Below are 18,903 nucleotides of genomic sequence, written 5' to 3'. Positions count from 1 at the left end.
AAAACAATCTGTCCCACCCAAGGCAGTGGTGGCTGGTGCACTTTGAAAGGAGTTGGTGGGAGGGAAAAATAGTTCATCTGAAGCTAAGTGAAGAAATTGGAATAAAATAGTGCATTTTAACCCCTTCGCTGCCAGCCTTTTCCCCCTCAGGTGCCAGGCATTTTTTTGGCTATTTGGGGCAGGGCGCGCTTAGGCCCTCATAGATTTTTGTCCACATAAGCTATCCACGCCAAATTTGCGTCCTTTTTTTCCAACATCCTAGGGATTCTAGAGGTACCCAGACTTTGTGGGTTCCCCTGAAGGAGACCAAGAAATTAGCCAAAATACGGTAAACATTTTGTTTTAAAAAAGAAAAAAATGGAAAAAAGGGCTGGAGAAGAAGGCTTGTGGTTTTTGTCCCTGAAATTGGCATCAACAAAGGGTTTGCACTGCTAAAATCACCAGCTTCCCAGCTTTCAGGGACAGGCAGACTTGAATCAGAAAACCCAATTTTTCAACACAATTTTGGCATTTTACTGGGACATACCCCATTTTTACGATTTTGTGTGCTTTTAGCCTCCTTCCAGTCAGTGACAGAAATGGGTGTGAAACCAATGCTGGGTCCCAGTAACCTAAACATTTTTGAAAAGAAGACAACATTCTGAATTCAGCAATGGGTAACTTGTGTAGATCTTACAAGTGTTTCCTACAGAAAATAACAACTGAAATAAAAAAAAAATATTGAAATTGAGAAGAAAAAAACAGCCATTTTCCTCTACGTTTTACTCTGTAACTTTTTTCTGCAATGTCAGATTTTTGAAAGCAATATACCATTACGCCTGCTGGACTCTTCTGGTTGCGGGGATATATAGGGCTTGTAGGTTCATCAAGAACCCTAGGTATCCAGAGAAAATAAATGAGCTGCACCTTGCAGTGGGTTTTCATTCTATACCGGGTATACTGCAATTAATTTGCCGAAGTATATAGAGTGAAAAAAAGGTATCAAGAAAACCTTTCTATTTCCAAAATGGGCACAAGATAAGGAGTGAAGGAGCAGTGGTTATTTGCACATCTCTGAATTCTGGGGTGCCCACACTAGCATGCGAATTAAAGGGCATTTCTCAAATAGACGTCTTTTTTACACACTGTCTTATATTTGGAAGGAAAAAATGTAGATAAAGACAAGGGGCAGTAACTCTTGTTTTGCTATTCTATGTTTCCCCAAGTCTCCCGATAACATTTTTTACCTCACTTGTGTGGGTAGGCCTAGCGCCCGCGACAGGAAGTGCCCCAAAACACAACGTGGACACATCAAATTTTCCCAAAGAAAACCAAAACCTAGGTAAAAGACATTGTCATTTGCAACGCCAATAGCTCTAACTCTCACAAATGTGAGACCTTTCGCATTGCAAATGCTTGTTTTTTTGTGCAGGCAAGTGTGCGTGGAGCCTGCTTTGGTTCTTAAGACCTCAGACCTAAAGCAAAGCTTAGACAGAAACATAGCAATGTGCCCTTTGCACACAGTTAGAGATCCTACTAAATGGAGTCATATATAGGTCTGCACGGCCATTTTGCACAATTTTGTTGTGATATAAAGTTTCGGTAGAGCTCAATGAGAGCTGGTAGTTATGGCCGAGTGGTTAAGGTGATGGACTTGAAATCCTTTGGGGGTTCCCTGCACGGGTTTGAATCCTGCTGACTACCTCTGTTGTTTATTTTAAACCTGATTTTTAAAATAACTGTGAAGAACACATTTACCAACTTTATTTGGGAAGATAGATAATTTACTTTAAATCTTTATTTAACAGAGGTTCGATTTTATTTTGCAGAGAGAAGAGCGGGTGACCGCGTGGGGAGAACAAATGATTTGTTAAACCTTCCATTTGAAGATGATCTAAGCAGAATGAAGCAAAACAACAGCAGCGCCAATCAGCCGATTTCTTGGAGTCCACGGTTTAGGAGTTTACTTAGAAGGAGACTGTAAAAGAGTTTTACAATTAGGGACCTATTGGTAGAGTCACTGCTTATGCAAATTGAAGGGTCAGAAGGGAGATGCGTCATTAAGATCTGTAAAAATCCATCTCTGGCAGCGGTGGGATTTGAACCCACGCCTCCAAAGAGACTGGAGCCTTAATCCAGGGCCTTAGACCGCTCGGCCACGCTACCTGTTGCTCTCAGTGTGTCTGTGCACTTCATGAGCACCGTAACCCTGAGTCTCCTCACTTAGTGTGGAAAGTCGAGTTGATAAACCATTTCATGGACATGATTACAATGTCGGGAGGGTGATGTGGTAATTGAAGGTTATCTCTCTTACTCAGTCACTGCACAAGTCTTCTCCCACCTGCTCGGACCTAGTGCAATCACCTTAAAAGACAACACTCTCCGAGCAATGACTTCCAACCAAGGTATAAGCACCTGCTCTACATAGGCAATGTGACTCCATCATTTTCTAATGAAACAAGTGTTCATACCGGTGGGCTCATTTCTTTGGGTGGGATCTAATGAATGAGCAGTTCATTCAAAAATAACTGAGGAGTTGCACGTATTCATGACATCAGCCCTATTGCCGCACCCAGTCTCCCCAACATACTGTTTAGCTTTCCAGTGACGTCATGTCTTGTGTGGCCTATTCACATTCCGCTGTTAATATTTTTTAGCCAATAGAATTTCACAGGCTCCCGTCTTTGAGCTCACATTGAAAAGGCACAAGTCCCAAAATGCAACCGGGTGCTGTTTAAAACTCCAGCACTGGTGGGCGGTGCTCCAGGTGACATGGGGTCCACCTGGATGCCCTGACTGCCTTTCACGTGACAGTCACAGACACACACAGGACAGAGGTTCAAAAGCTATTCTGAAAGAAGTAAGGACAACAGGCCCACGTGAAACTAAACTTTTTAAATAGATGATTTTTGTTTCTATTGACCTGGTTCTCACTCGTTCTGCGCGCCAAGTCAAATGTAAATGAGCCTCGCAATAAAAATGCACAGAGGATGGTAAAATTCACTTCACTCTGCGCTCGTTGATGCTGAGAGCATGGTTGTCAGCCCGCACGCTTGTTATTTTGATGTGGAATTACTTGATTGCTTTGTGATAATTTTCATTACTCCGAATTGCAAGTTCCCCTACCCCAGTAATAATGTTTGAGGTATTGCTTCCCTACCACACCAACAAGGCCACCCTCTGACCAAGTCCTTTGCCTCTCTTCAGAACTACCATAAGCCCCTCCATGCACTAGGAACTTTTTGCTTGACGACCATCTAGGCGTCCTTGGAATATTGATTTTTAGAAGTAACAATGTTTGTTTATTTTAACTAACTGACCTTTTTAGGGTCTCGCTTGATAGACTCTGTAGTATTCAGTAAAGGGCTTGGAGCCCGCATGTCTCTCACCATTTTTTTATTTATGTGGCACTCTTCTTTACAGTTTCCTAATTCATCAAGGCATGTCTTGCATCATTTCCGTTCCTCTCTGTAGAGCAGCGACCAAGCGTTGATTGATTCAGCTTAATCAGTGCCTGACCGCTGCTCCCCACCTGATCAAGGTACTATTTTTTCCTTTTACCTTCTAGTGCCCTGCAAACAGAAGGCTTGTGACTGGCAAAAACATGCCCAGCAGGACAACCAAAACTGTTAAGTTTTAAATTTAAATCGAACTTTCTTTTATTTTGCCAAATCGTCTTTTCCCACGTTCCACGCATGTTTTCTTTTGCTTTTGTTCGTGGGCACTCTTCTCAAAAGATGACGATTAGCTCGTTTAAAATATTGCAAATCAACAGTGTTTCTTTATTATGTGTAAATTCTGAAATTAATCTTTAACACATAATCCTGCGGTACACTTCAATCCACCCCACTCCAATCTTCCCCACTACAATCCACCCCATCCAGACCACTTCACCCACACTAATCCACCTCACTCCAGTCCAAATCACTCACCCGAATCCAATCCACTCTAACTCATCCTACTCCAATCCTCTCCACCCACCCCAAGCAAATCTGTCTCACTCCAATGTGCCCCACTATAATAAAAAACAATCTGCACCACTCCAAAACAATCTGTCCCACTTCGATCCAAAACAATCTGCCCCACTCCAATCTGCCCGACTCCACTTCAAAACAATCTCCCCTACTCCAATTCAAAACAATCTACCCCACTGCAATCTGCTGCACTCCAATCAAAAACAAACTACCACACTGCAATCCAAAACAATCTGCCATACTGCAATCGAAAACAATCTGTCCCACCCAAGGCAGTGGTGGCTGGTGCACTTTGAAAGGAGTTGGTGGGAGGGAAAAATAGTTCATCTGAAGCTAAGTGAAGAAATTGGAATAAAATAGTGCATTTTAACCCCTTCGCTGCCAGCCTTTTCCCCCTCAGGTGCCAGGCATTTTTTTGGCTATTTGGGGCAGGGCGCGCTTAGGCCCTCATAGATTTTTGTCCACATAAGCTATCCACGCCAAATTTGCGTCCTTTTTTTCCAACATCCTAGGGATTCTAGAGGTACCCAGACTTTGTGGGTTCCCCTGAAGGAGACCAAGAAATTAGCCAAAATACGGAAACATTTTGTTTTAAAAAAGAAAAAAATGGAAAAAAGGGCTGGAGAAGAAGGCTTGTGGTTTTTGTCCCTGAAATTGGCATCAACAAAGGGTTTGCACTGCTAAAATCACCAGCTTCCCAGCTTTCAGGGACAGGCAGACTTGAATCAGAAAACCCAATTTTTCAACACAATTTTGGCATTTTACTGGGACATACCCCATTTTTACGATTTTGTGTGCTTTTAGCCTCCTTCCAGTCAGTGACAGAAATGGGTGTGAAACCAATGCTGGGTCCCAGTAACCTAAACATTTTTGAAAAGAAGACAACATTCTGAATTCAGCAATGGGTAACTTGTGTAGATCTTACAAGTGTTTCCTACAGAAAATAACAACTGAAATAAAAAAAAAATATTGAAATTGAGAAGAAAAAAACAGCCATTTTCCTCTACGTTTTACTCTGTAACTTTTTTCTGCAATGTCAGATTTTTGAAAGCAATATACCATTACGCCTGCTGGACTCTTCTGGTTGCGGGGATATATAGGGCTTGTAGGTTCATCAAGAACCCTAGGTATCCAGAGAAAATAAATGAGCTGCACCTTGCAGTGGGTTTTCATTCTATACCGGGTATACTGCAATTAATTTGCCGAAGTATATAGAGTGAAAAAAAGGTATCAAGAAAACCTTTCTATTTCCAAAATGGGCACAAGATAAGGAGTGAAGGAGCAGTGGTTATTTGCACATCTCTGAATTCTGGGGTGCCCACACTAGCATGCGAATTAAAGGGCATTTCTCAAATAGACGTCTTTTTTACACACTGTCTTATATTTGGAAGGAAAAAATGTAGATAAAGACAAGGGGCAGTAACTCTTGTTTTGCTATTCTATGTTTCCCCAAGTCTCCCGATAACATTTTTTACCTCACTTGTGTGGGTAGGCCTAGCGCCCGAGACAGGAAGTGCCCCAAAACACAACGTGGACACATCAAATTTTGCCAAAGAAAACCAAAACCTAGGTAAAAGACATTGTCATTTGCAACGCCAATAGCTCTAACTCTCACAAATGTGAGACCTTTCGCATTGCAAATGCTTGTTTTTTTGTGCAGGCAAGTGTGCGTGGAGCCTGCTTTGGTTCTTAAGACCTCAGACCTAAAGCAAAGCTTAGACAGAAACATAGCAATGTGCCCTTTGCACACAGTTAGAGATCCTACTAAATGGAGTCATATATAGGTCTGCACGGCCATTTTGCACAATTTTGTTGTGATATAAAGTTTCGGTAGAGCTCAATGAGAGCTGGTAGTTATGGCCGAGTGGTTAAGGTGATGGACTTGAAATCCTTTGGGGGTTCCCTGCACGGGTTTGAATCCTGCTGACTACCTCTGTTGTTTATTTTAAACCTGATTTTTAAAATAACTGTGAAGAACACATTTACCAACTTTATTTGGGAAGATAGATAATTTACTTTAAATCTTTATTTAACAGAGGTTCGATTTTATTTTGCAGAGAGAAGAGCGGGTGACCGCGTGGGGAGAACAAATGATTTGTTAAACCTTCCATTTGAAGATGATCTAAGCAGAATGAAGCAAAACAACAGCAGCGCCAATCAGCCGATTTCTTGGAGTCCACGGTTTAGGAGTTTACTTAGAAGGAGACTGTAAAAGAGTTTTACAATTAGGGACCTATTGGTAGAGTCACTGCTTATGCAAATTGAAGGGTCAGAAGGGAGATGCGTCATTAAGATCTGTAAAAATCCATCTCTGGCAGCGGTGGGATTTGAACCCACGCCTCCAAAGAGACTGGAGCCTTAATCCAGCGCCTTAGACCGCTCGGCCACGCTACCTGTTGCTCTCAGTGTGTCTGTGCACTTCATGAGCACCGTAACCCTGAGTCTCCTCACTTAGTGTGGAAAGTCGAGTTGATAAACCATTTCATGGACATGATTACAATGTCGGGAGGGTGATGTGGTAATTGAAGGTTATCTCTCTTACTCAGTCACTGCACAAGTCTTCTCCCACCTGCTCGGACCTAGTGCAATCACCTTAAAAGACAACACTCTCCGAGCAATGACTTCCAACCAAGGTATAAGCACCTGCTCTACATAGGCAATGTGACTCCATCATTTTCTAATGAAACAAGTGTTCATACCGGTGGGCTCATTTCTTTGGGTGGGATCTAATGAATGAGCAGTTCATTCAAAAATAACTGAGGAGTTGCACGTATTCATGACATCAGCCCTATTGCCGCACCCAGTCTCCCCAACATACTGTTTAGCTTTCCAGTGACGTCATGTCTTGTGTGGCCTATTCACATTCCGCTGTTAATATTTTTTAGCCAATAGAATTTCACAGGCTCCCGTCTTTGAGCTCACATTGAAAAGGCACAAGTCCCAAAATGCAACCGGGTGCTGTTTAAAACTCCAGCACTGGTGGGCGGTGCTCCAGGTGACATGGGGTCCACCTGGATGCCCTGACTGCCTTTCACGTGACAGTCACAGACACACACAGGACAGAGGTTCAAAAGCTATTCTGAAAGAAGTAAGGACAACAGGCCCACGTGAAACTAAACTTTTTAAATAGATGATTTTTGTTTCTATTGACCTGGTTCTCACTCGTTCTGCGCGCCAAGTCAAATGTAAATGAGCCTCGCAATAAAAATGCACAGAGGATGGTAAAATTCACTTCACTCTGCGCTCGTTGATGCTGAGAGCATGGTTGTCAGCCCGCACGCTTGTTATTTTGATGTGGAATTACTTGATTGCTTTGTGATAATTTTCATTACTCCGAATTGCAAGTTCCCCTACCCCAGTAATAATGTTTGAGGTATTGCTTCCCTACCACACCAAGAAGGCCACCCTCTGACCAAGTCCTTTGCCTCTCTTCAGAACTACCATAAGCCCCTCCATGCACTAGGAACTTTTTGCTTGACGACCATCTAGGCGTCCTTGGAATATTGATTTTTAGAAGTAACAATGTTTGTTTATTTTAACTAACTGACCTTTTTAGGGTCTCGCTTGATAGACTCTGTAGTATTCAGTAAAGGGCTTGGAGCCCGCATGTCTCTCACCATTTTTTTATTTATGTGGCACTCTTCTTTACAGTTTCCTAATTCATCAAGGCATGTCTTGCATCATTTCCGTTCCTCTCTGTAGAGCAGCGACCAAGCGTTGATTGATTCAGCTTAATCAGTGCCTGACCGCTGCTCCCCACCTGATCAAGGTACTATTTTTTCCTTTTACCTTCTAGTGCCCTGCAAACAGAAGGCTTGTGACTGGCAAAAACATGCCCAGCAGGACAACCAAAACTGTTAAGTTTTAAATTTAAATCGAACTTTCTTTTATTTTGCCAAATCGTCTTTTCCCACGTTCCACGCATGTTTTCTTTTGCTTTTGTTCGTGGGCACTCTTCTCAAAAGATGACGATTAGCTCGTTTAAAATATTGCAAATCAACAGTGTTTCTTTATTATGTGTAAATTCTGAAATTAATCTTTAACACATAATCCTGCGGTACACTTCAATCCACCCCACTCCAATCTTCCCCACTACAATCCACCCCATCCAGACCACTTCACCCACACTAATCCACCTCACTCCAGTCCAAATCACTCACCCGAATCCAATCCACTCTAACTCATCCTACTCCAATCCTCTCCACCCACCCCAAGCAAATCTGTCTCACTCCAATGTGCCCCACTATAATAAAAAACAATCTGCACCACTCCAAAACAATCTGTCCCACTTCGATCCAAAACAATCTGCCCCACTCCAATCTGCCCGACTCCACTTCAAAACAATCTCCCCTACTCCAATTCAAAACAATCTACCCCACTGCAATCTGCTGCACTCCAATCAAAAACAAACTACCACACTGCAATCCAAAACAATCTGCCATACTGCAATCGAAAACAATCTGTCCCACCCAAGGCAGTGGTGGCTGGTGCACTTTGAAAGGAGTTGGTGGGAGGGAAAAATAGTTCATCTGAAGCTAAGTGAAGAAATTGGAATAAAATAGTGCATTTTAACCCCTTCGCTGCCAGCCTTTTCCCCCTCAGGTGCCAGGCATTTTTTTGGCTATTTGGGGCAGGGCGCGCTTAGGCCCTCATAGATTTTTGTCCACATAAGCTATCCACGCCAAATTTGCGTCCTTTTTTTCCAACATCCTAGGGATTCTAGAGGTACCCAGACTTTGTGGGTTCCCCTGAAGGAGACCAAGAAATTAGCCAAAATACGGTAAACATTTTGTTTTAAAAAAGAAAAAAATGGAAAAAAGGGCTGGAGAAGAAGGCTTGTGGTTTTTGTCCCTGAAATTGGCATCAACAAAGGGTTTGCACTGCTAAAATCACCAGCTTCCCAGCTTTCAGGGACAGGCAGACTTGAATCAGAAAACCCAATTTTTCAACACAATTTTGGCATTTTACTGGGACATACCCCATTTTTACGATTTTGTGTGCTTTTAGCCTCCTTCCAGTCAGTGACAGAAATGGGTGTGAAACCAATGCTGGGTCCCAGTAACCTAAACATTTTTGAAAAGAAGACAACATTCTGAATTCAGCAATGGGTAACTTGTGTAGATCTTACAAGTGTTTCCTACAGAAAATAACAACTGAAATAAAAAAAAAATATTGAAATTGAGAAGAAAAAAACAGCCATTTTCCTCTACGTTTTACTCTGTAACTTTTTTCTGCAATGTCAGATTTTTGAAAGCAATATACCATTACGCCTGCTGGACTCTTCTGGTTGCGGGGATATATAGGGCTTGTAGGTTCATCAAGAACCCTAGGTATCCAGAGAAAATAAATGAGCTGCACCTTGCAGTGGGTTTTCATTCTATACCGGGTATACTGCAATTAATTTGCCGAAGTATATAGAGTGAAAAAAAGGTATCAAGAAAACCTTTCTATTTCCAAAATGGGCACAAGATAAGGAGTGAAGGAGCAGTGGTTATTTGCACATCTCTGAATTCTGGGGTGCCCACACTAGCATGCAAATTAAAGGGCATTTCTCAAATAGACGTCTTTTTTACACACTGTCTTATATTTGGAAGGAAAAAATGTAGATAAAGACAAGGGGCAGTAACTCTTGTTTTGCTATTCTATGTTTCCCCAAGTCTCCCGATAACATTTTTTACCTCACTTGTGTGGGTAGGCCTAGCGCCCGCGACAGGAAGTGCCCCAAAACACAACGTGGACACATCAAATTTTCCCAAAGAAAACCAAAACCTAGGTAAAAGACATTGTCATTTGCAACGCCAATAGCTCTAACTCTCACAAATGTGAGACCTTTCGCATTGCAAATGCTTGTTTTTTTGTGCAGGCAAGTGTGCGTGGAGCCTGCTTTGGTTCTTAAGACCTCAGACCTAAAGCAAAGCTTAGACAGAAACATAGCAATGTGCCCTTTGCACACAGTTAGAGATCCTACTAAATGGAGTCATATATAGGTCTGCACGGCCATTTTGCACAATTTTGTTGTGATATAAAGTTTCGGTAGAGCTCAATGAGAGCTGGTAGTTATGGCCGAGTGGTTAAGGTGATGGGCTTGAAATCCTTTGGGGGTTCCCTGCACGGGTTTGAATCCTGCTGACTACCTCTGTTGTTTATTTTAAACCTGATTTTTAAAATAACTGTGAAGAACACATTTACCAACTTTATTTGGGAAGATAGATAATTTACTTTAAATCTTTATTTAACAGAGGTTCGATTTTATTTTGCAGAGAGAAGAGCGGGTGACCGCGTGGGGAGAACAAATGATTTGTTAAACCTTCCATTTGAAGGTGATCTAAGCAGAATGAAGCAAAACAACAGCAGCGCCAATCAGCCGATTTCTTGGAGTCCACGGTTTAGGAGTTTACTTAGAAGGAGACTGTAAAAGAGTTTTAAAATTAGGGACCTATTGGTAGAGTCACTGCTTATGCAAATTGAAGGGTCAGAAGGGAGATGCGTCATTAAGATCTGTAAAAATCCATCTCTGGCAGCGGTGGGATTTGAACCCACGCCTCCAAAGAGACTGGAGCCTTAATCCAGCGCCTTAGACCGCTCGGCCACGCTACCTGTTGCTCTCAGTGTGTCTGTGCACTTCATGAGCACCGTAACCCTGAGTCTCCTCACTTAGTGTGGAAAGTCGAGTTGATAAACCATTTCATGGACATGATTACAATGTCGGGAGGGTGATGTGGTAATTGAAGGTTATCTCTCTTACTCAGTCACTGCACAAGTCTTCTCCCACCTGCTCGGACCTAGTGCAATCACCTTAAAAGACAACACTCTCCGAGCAATGACTTCCAACCAAGGTATAAGCACCTGCTCTACATAGGCAATGTGACTCCATCATTTTCTAATGAAACAAGTGTTCATACTGGTGGGCTCATTTCTTTGGGTGGGATCTAATGAATGAGCAGTTCATTCAAAAATAACCGAGGAGTTGCACGTATTCATGACATCAGCCCTATTGCCGCACCCAGTCTCCCCAACATACTGTTTAGCTTTCCAGTGACGTCATGTCTTGTGTGGCCTATTCACATTCCGCTGTTAATATTTTTTAGCCAATAGAATTTCACAGGCTCCCGTCTTTGAGCTCACATTGAAAAGGCACAAGTCCCAAAATGCAACCGGGTGCTGTTTAAAACTCCAGCACTGGTGGGCGGTGCCCCAGGTGACATGGGGCCCACCTGGATGCTCTGACTGCCTTTCACGTGACAGTCACAGACACACACAGGACAGAGGTTCAAAAGCTATTCTGAAAGAAGTAAGGACAACAGGCCCACGTGAAACTAAACTTTTTAAATAGATGATTTTTGTTTCTATTGACCGGGTTCTCACTCGTTCTGCGCGCCAAGTCAAATGTAAATGAGCCTCGCAATAAAAATGCACAGAGGATGGTAAAATTCACTTCACTCTGCGCTCGTTGATGCTGAGAGCATGGTTGTCAGCCCGCACGCTTGTTATTTTGATGTGGAATTACTTGATTGCTTTGTGATTATTTTCATTTCTCCGAATTGCAAGTTCCCCTACCCCAGTAATAATGTTTGAGGTATTGCTTCCCTACCACACCAACAAGGCCACCCTCTGACCAAGTCCTTTGCCTCTCTTCAGAACTACCATAAGCCCCTCCATGCACTAGGAACTTTTTGCTTGACGACCATCTAGGCGTCCTTGGAATATTGATATTTAGAAGTAACAATGTTTGTTTATTTTAACTAACTGACCTTTTTAGGGTCTCGCTTGATAGACTCTGTAGTATTCAGTAAAGGGCTTGGAGCCCGCATGTCTCTCACCATTTTTTTATTTATGTGGCACTCTTCTTTACAGTTTCCTAATTCATCAAGGCATGTCTTGCATCATTTCCGTTCCTCTCTGTAGAGCAGCGACCAAGCGTTGATTGATTCAGCTTAATCAGTGCCTGACCGCTGCTCCCCACCTGATCAAGGTACTATTTTTTCCTTTTACCTTCTAGTGCCCTGCAAACAGAAGGCTTGTGACTGGCAAAAACATGCCCAGCAGGACAACCAAAACTGTTAAGTTTTAAATTTAAATCGAACTTTCTTTTATTTTGCCAAATCGTCTTTTCCCACGTTCCACGCATGTTTTCTTTTGCTTTTGTTCGTGGGCACTCTTCTCAAAAGATGACGATTAGCTCGTTTAAAATATTGCAAATCAACAGTGTTTCTTTATTATGTGTAAATTCTGAAATTAATCTTTAACACATAATCCTGCGGTACACTTCAATCCACCCCACTCCAATCTTCCCCACTACAATCCACCCCATCCAGACCACTTCACCCACACTAATCCACCTCACTCCAGTCCAAATCACTCACCCGAATCCAATCCACTCTAACTCATCCTACTCCAATCTTCTCCACCCACCCCAAGCAAATCTGTCTCACTCCAATGTGCCCCACTATAATAAAAAACAATCTGCACCACTCCAAAACAATCTGTCCCACTTCGATCCAAAACAATCTGCCCCACTCCAATCTGCCCGACTCCACTTCAAAACAATCTCCCCTACTCCAATTCAAAACAATCTACCCCACTGCAATCTGCTGCACTCCAATCAAAAACAAACTACCACACTGCAATCGAAAACAATCTGTCCCACCCAAGGCAGTGGTGGCTGGTGCACTTTGAAAGGAGTTGGTGGGAGGGAAAAATAGTTCATCTGAAGCTAAGTGAAGAAATTGGAATAAAATAGTGCATTTTAACCCCTTCGCTGCCAGCCTTTTCCCTCAGGTGCCAGGCATTTTTTTGGCTATTTGGGGCAGGGCGCGCTTAGGCCCTCATAGATTTTTGTCCACATAAGCTATCCACGCCAAATTTGCGTCCTTTTTTTCCAACATCCTAGGGATTCTAGAGGTACCCAGACTTTGTGGGTTCCCCTGAAGGAGACCAAGAAATTAGCCAAAATACAGTAAACATTTTGTTTTAAAAAAGAAAAAAATGGAAAAAAGGGCTGGAGAAGAAGGCTTGTGGTTTTTGTCCCTGAAATTGGCATCAACAAAGGGTTTGCACTGCTAAAATCACCAGCTTCCCAGCTTTCAGGGACAGGCAGACTTGAATCAGAAAACCCAATTTTTCAACACAATTTTGGCATTTTACTGGGACATACCCCATTTTTACGATTTTGTGTGCTTTTAGCCTCCTTCCAGTCAGTGACAGAAATGGGTGTGAAACCAATGCTGGGTCCCAGTAACCTAAACATTTTTGAAAAGAAGACAACATTCTGAATTCAGCAATGGGTAACTTGTGTAGATCTTACAAGTGTTTCCTACAGAAAATAACAACTGAAATAAAAAAAAAATATTGAAATTGAGAAGAAAAAAACAGCCATTTTCCTCTACGTTTTACTCTGTAACTTTTTTCTGCAATGTCAGATTTTTGAAAGCAATATACCATTACGCCTGCTGGACTCTTCTGGTTGCGGGGATATATAGGGCTTGTAGGTTCATCAAGAACCCTAGGTATCCAGAGAAAATAAATGAGCTGCACCTTTCAGTGGGTTTTCATTCTATACCGGGTATACTGCAATTAATTTGCCGAAGTATATAGAGTGAAAAATAGGTATCAAGAAAACCTTTCTATTTCCAAAATGGGCACAAGATAAGGAGTGAAGGAGCAGTGGTTATTTGCACATCTCTGAATTCTGGGGTGCCCACACTAGCATGCGAATTAAAGGGCATTTTTCAAATAGACGTCTTTTTTACACACTGTCTTATATTTGGAAGGAAAAAATGTAGATAAAGACAAGGGGCAGTAACTCTTGTTTTGCTATTCTATGTTTCCCCAAGTCTCCCGATAACATTTTTTACCTCACTTGTGTGGGTAGGCCTAGCGCCCGCGACAGGAAGTGCCCCAAAACACAACGTGGACACATCAAATTTTCCCAAAGAAAACCAAAACCTAGGTAAAAGACATTGTCATTTGCAACGCCAATAGCTCTAACTCTCACAAATGTGAGACCTTTCGCATTGCAAATGCTTGTTTTTTTGTGCAGGCAAGTGTGCGTGGAGCCTGCTTTGGTTCTTAAGACCTCAGACCTAAAGCAAAGCTTAGACAGAAACATAGCAATGTGCCCTTTGCACACAGTTAGAGATCCTACTAAATGGAGTCATATATAGGTCTGCTCGGCCATTTTGCACAATTTTGTTGTGATATAAAGTTTCGGTAGAGCTCAATGAGAGCTGGTAGTTATGGCCGAGTGGTTAAGGTGATGGGCTTGAAATCCTTTGGGGGTTCCCTGCACGGGTTTGAATCCTGCTGACTACCTCTGTTGTTTATTTTAAACCTGATTTTTAAAATAACTGTGAAGAACACATTTACCAACTTTATTTGGGAAGATAGATAATTTACTTTAAATCTTTATTTAACAGAGGTTCGATTTTATTTTGCAGAGAGAAGAGCGGGTGACCGCGTGGGGAGAACAAATGATTTGTTAAACCTTCCATTTGAAGGTGATCTAAGCAGAATGAAGCAAAACAACAGCAGCGCCAATCAGCCGATTTCTTGGAGTCCACGGTTTAGGAGTTTACTTAGAAGGAGACTGTAAAAGAGTTTTAAAATTAGGGACCTATTGGTAGAGTCACTGTTTATGCAAATTGAAGGGTCAGAAGGGAGATGCGTCATTAAGATCTGTAAAAATCCATCTCTGGCAGCGGTGGGATTTGAACCCACGCCTCCAAAGAGACTGGAGCCTTAATCCAGCGCCTTAGACCGCTCGGCCACGCTACCTGTTGCTCTCAGTGTGTCTGTGCACTTCATGAGCACCGTAACCCTGAGTCTCCTCACTTAGTGTGGAAAGTCGAGTTGATAAACCATTTCATGGACATGATTACAATGTCGGGAGGGTGATGTGGTAATTGAAGGTTATCTCTCTTACTCAGTCACTGCACAAGTCTTCTCCCACCTGCTCGGACCTAGTGCAATCACCTTAAAAGACAACACTCTCCCGAGCAATGACTTCCAACCAAGGTATAAGCACCTGCTCTACATAGGCAATGTGACTCCATCATTTTCTAATGAAACAAGTGTTCATACTGGTGGGCTCATTTCTTTGGGTGGGATCTAATGAATGAGCAGTTCATTCAAAAATAACTGAGGAGTTGCACGTATTCATGACATCAGCCCTATTGCCGCACCCAGTCTCCCCAACATACTGTTTAGCTTTCCAGTGACGTCATGTCTTGTGTGGCCTATTCACATTCCGCTGTTAATATTTTTTAGCCAATAGAATTTCACAGGCTCCCGTCTTTGAGCTCACATTGAAAAGGCACAAGTCCCAAAATGCAACCGGGTGCTGTTTAAAACTCCAGCACTGGTGGGCGGTGCCCCAGGTGACATGGGGCCCACCTGGATGCTCTGACTGCCTTTCACGTGACAGTCACAGACACACACAGGACAGAGGTTCAAAAGCTATTCTGAAAGAAGTAAGGACAACAGGCCCACGTGAAACTAAACTTTTTAAATAGATGATTTTTGTTTCTATTGACCGGGTTCTCACTCGTTCTGCGCGCCAAGTCAAATGTAAATGAGCCTCGCAATAAAAATGCACAGAGGATGGTAAAATTCACTTCACTCTGCGCTCGTTGATGCTGAGAGCATGGTTGTCAGCCCGCACGCTTGTTATTTTGATGTGGAATTACTTGATTGCTTTGTGATTATTTTCATTTCTCCGAATTGCAAGTTCCCCTACCCCAGTAATAATGTTTGAGGTATTGCTTCCCTACCACACCAACAAGGCCACCCTCTGACCAAGTCCTTTGCCTCTCTTCAGAACTACCATAAGCCCCTCCATGCACTAGGAACTTTTTGCTTGACGACCATCTAGGCGTCCTTGGAATATTGATATTTAGAAGTAACAATGTTTGTTTATTTTAACTAACTGACCTTTTTAGGGTCTCGCTTGATAGACTCTGTAGTATTCAGTAAAGGGCTTGGAGCCCGCATGTCTCTCACCATTTTTTTATTTATGTGGCACTCTTCTTTACAGTTTCCTAATTCATCAAGGCATGTCTTGCATCATTTCCGTTCCTCTCTGTAGAGCAGCGACCAAGCGTTGATTGATTCAGCTTAATCAGTGCCTGACCGCTGCTCCCCACCTGATCAAGGTACTATTTTTTCCTTTTACCTTCTAGTGCCCTGCAAACAGAAGGCTTGTGACTGGCAAAAACATGCCCAGCAGGACAACCAAAACTGTTAAGTTTTAAATTTAAATCGAACTTTCTTTTATTTTGCCAAATCGTCTTTTCCCACGTTCCACGCATGTTTTCTTTTGCTTTTGTTCGTGGGCACTCTTCTCAAAAGATGACGATTAGCTCGTTTAAAATATTGCAAATCAACAGTGTTTCTTTATTATGTGTAAATTCTGAAATTAATCTTTAACACATAATCCTGCGGTACACTTCAATCCACCCCACTCCAATCTTCCCCACTACAATCCACCCCATCCAGACCACTTCACCCACACTAATCCACCTCACTCCAGTCCAAATCACTCACCCGAATCCAATCCACTCTAACTCATCCTACTCCAATCTTCTCCACCCACCCCAAGCAAATCTGTCTCACTCCAATGTGCCCCACTATAATAAAAAACAATCTGCACCACTCCAAAACAATCTGTCCCACTTCGATCCAAAACAATCTGCCCCACTCCAATCTGCCCGACTCCACTTCAAAACAATCTCCCCTACTCCAATTCAAAACAATCTACCCCACTGCAATCTGCTGCACTCCAATCAAAAACAAACTACCACACTGCAATCGAAAACAATCTGTCCCACCCAAGGCAGTGGTGGCTGGTGCACTTTGAAAGGAGTTGGTGGGAGGGAAAAATAGTTCATCTGAAGCTAAGTGAAGAAATTGGAATAAAATAGTGCATTTTAACCCCTTCGCTGCCAGCCTTTTCCCTCAGGTGCCAGGCATTTTTTTGGCTATTTGGGGCAGGGCGCGCTTAGGCCCTCATAGATTTTTGTCCACATAAGCTATCCACGCCAAATTTGCGTCCTTTTTTTCCAACATCCTAGGGATTCTAGAGGTACCCAGACTTTGTGGGTTCCCCTGAAGGAGACCAAGAAATTAGCCAAAATACAGTAAACATTTTGTTTTAAAAAAGAAAAAAATGGAAAAAAGGGCTGGAGAAGAAGGCTTGTGGTTTTTGTCCCTGAAATTGGCATCAACAAAGGGTTTGCACTGCTAAAATCACCAGCTTCCCAGCTTTCAGGGACAGGCAGACTTGAATCAGAAAACCCAATTTTTCAACACAATTTTGGCATTTTACTGGGACATACCCCATTTTTACGATTTTGTGTGCTTTTAGCCTCCTTCCAGTCAGTGACAGAAATGGGTGTGAAACCAATGCTGGGTCCCAGTAACCTAAACATTTTTGAAAAGAAGACAACATTCTGAATTCAGCAATGGGTAACTTGTGTAGATCTTACAAGTGTTTCCTACAGAAAATAACAACTGAAATAAAAAAAAAATATTGAAATTGAGAAGAAAAAAACAGCCATTTTCCTCTACGTTTTACTCTGTAACTTTTTTCTGCAATGTCAGATTTTTGAAAGCAATATACCATTACGCCTGCTGGACTCTTCTGGTTGCGGGGATATATAGGGCTTGTAGGTTCATCAAGAACCCTAGGTATCCAGAGAAAATAAATGAGCTGCACCTTTCAGTGGGTTTTCATTCTATACCGGGTATACTGCAATTAATTTGCCGAAGTATATAGAGTGAAAAATAGGTATCAAGAAAACCTTTCTATTTCCAAAATGGGCACAAGATAAGGAGTGAAGGAGCAGTGGTTATTTGCACATCTCTGAATTCTGGGGTGCCCACACTAGCATGCGAATTAAAGGGCATTTTTCAAATAGACGTCTTTTTTACACACTGTCTTATATTTGGAAGGAAAAAATGTAGATAAAGACAAGGGGCAGTAACTCTTGTTTTGCTATTCTATGTTTCCCCAAGTCTCCCGATAACATTTTTTACCTCACTTGTGTGGGTAGGCCTAGCGCCCGCGACAGGAAGTGCCCCAAAACACAACGTGGACACATCAAATTTTCCCAAAGAAAACCAAAACCTAGGTAAAAGACATTGTCATTTGCAACGCCAATAGCTCTAACTCTCACAAATGTGAGACCTTTCGCATTGCAAATGCTTGTTTTTTTGTGCAGGCAAGTGTGCGTGGAGCCTGCTTTGGTTCTTAAGACCTCAGACCTAAAGCAAAGCTTAGACAGAAACATAGCAATGTGCCCTTTGCACACAGTTAGAGATCCTACTAAATGGAGTCATATATAGGTCTGCTCGGCCATTTTGCACAATTTTGTTGTGATATAAAGTTTCGGTAGAGCTCAATGAGAGCTGGTAGTTATGGCCGAGTGGTTAAGGTGATGGGCTTGAAATCCTTTGGGGGTTCCCTGCACGGGTTTGAATCCTGCTGACTACCTCTGTTGTTTATTTTAAACCTGATTTTTAAAATAACTGTGAAGAACACATTTACCAACTTTATTTGGGAAGATAGATAATTTACTTTAAATCTTTATTTAACAGAGGTTCGATTTTATTTTGCAGAGAGAAGAGCGGGTGACCGCGTGGGGAGAACAAATGATTTGTTAAACCTTCCATTTGAAGGTGATCTAAGCAGAATGAAGCAAAACAACAGCAGCGCCAATCAGCCGATTTCTTGGAGTCCACGGTTTAGGAGTTTACTTAGAAGGAGACTGTAAAAGAGTTTTAAAATTAGGGACCTATTGGTAGAGTCACTGTTTATGCAAATTGAAGGGTCAGAAGGGAGATGCGTCATTAAGATCTGTAAAAATCCATCTCTGGCAGCGGTGGGATTTGAACCCACGCCTCCAAAGAGACTGGAGCCTTAATCCAGCGCCTTAGACCGCTCGGCCACGCTACC

The 18,903-nt window shown here is 42.4% G+C and overlaps 7 non-coding genes across 7 annotated transcripts; 2 read left to right on the top strand and 5 right to left on the bottom strand.

Moving 5' to 3' along the window:
- The first annotated feature begins 1,601 nt into the window (after positions 1 to 1,601).
- TRNAS-UGA (transfer RNA serine (anticodon UGA)) lies at positions 1,602 to 1,683 on the top strand. The gene has a single exon. It is a non-coding gene; the product is annotated as a tRNA-Ser (tRNA).
- A 380-nt stretch (positions 1,684 to 2,063) lies between these two features.
- On the bottom strand, positions 2,064 to 2,145 carry TRNAL-AAG (transfer RNA leucine (anticodon AAG)). Its single transcript has one exon. It is a non-coding gene; the product is annotated as a tRNA-Leu (tRNA).
- A 3,658-nt stretch (positions 2,146 to 5,803) lies between these two features.
- On the top strand, positions 5,804 to 5,885 carry TRNAS-UGA (transfer RNA serine (anticodon UGA)). The gene has a single exon. It is a non-coding gene; the product is annotated as a tRNA-Ser (tRNA).
- A 380-nt stretch (positions 5,886 to 6,265) lies between these two features.
- TRNAL-AAG (transfer RNA leucine (anticodon AAG)) lies at positions 6,266 to 6,347 on the bottom strand. The gene has a single exon. It is a non-coding gene; the product is annotated as a tRNA-Leu (tRNA).
- Positions 6,348 to 10,468: 4,121 nt separating this feature from the next.
- On the bottom strand, positions 10,469 to 10,550 carry TRNAL-AAG (transfer RNA leucine (anticodon AAG)). The gene has a single exon. It is a non-coding gene; the product is annotated as a tRNA-Leu (tRNA).
- A 4,094-nt stretch (positions 10,551 to 14,644) lies between these two features.
- Positions 14,645 to 14,726, bottom strand: TRNAL-AAG (transfer RNA leucine (anticodon AAG)). Its single transcript has one exon. It is a non-coding gene; the product is annotated as a tRNA-Leu (tRNA).
- A 4,095-nt stretch (positions 14,727 to 18,821) lies between these two features.
- Positions 18,822 to 18,903, bottom strand: TRNAL-AAG (transfer RNA leucine (anticodon AAG)). The gene has a single exon. It is a non-coding gene; the product is annotated as a tRNA-Leu (tRNA).

This window comes from Pleurodeles waltl, chromosome 12 (assembly GCF_031143425.1).
Source record: "Pleurodeles waltl isolate 20211129_DDA chromosome 12, aPleWal1.hap1.20221129, whole genome shotgun sequence".
Taxonomy (NCBI): Eukaryota; Metazoa; Chordata; class Amphibia; order Caudata; family Salamandridae; genus Pleurodeles; species Pleurodeles waltl.
Note: the sequence above shows the minus strand (reverse complement) of the source record. Positions and strands in the feature narration are given on the sequence as shown.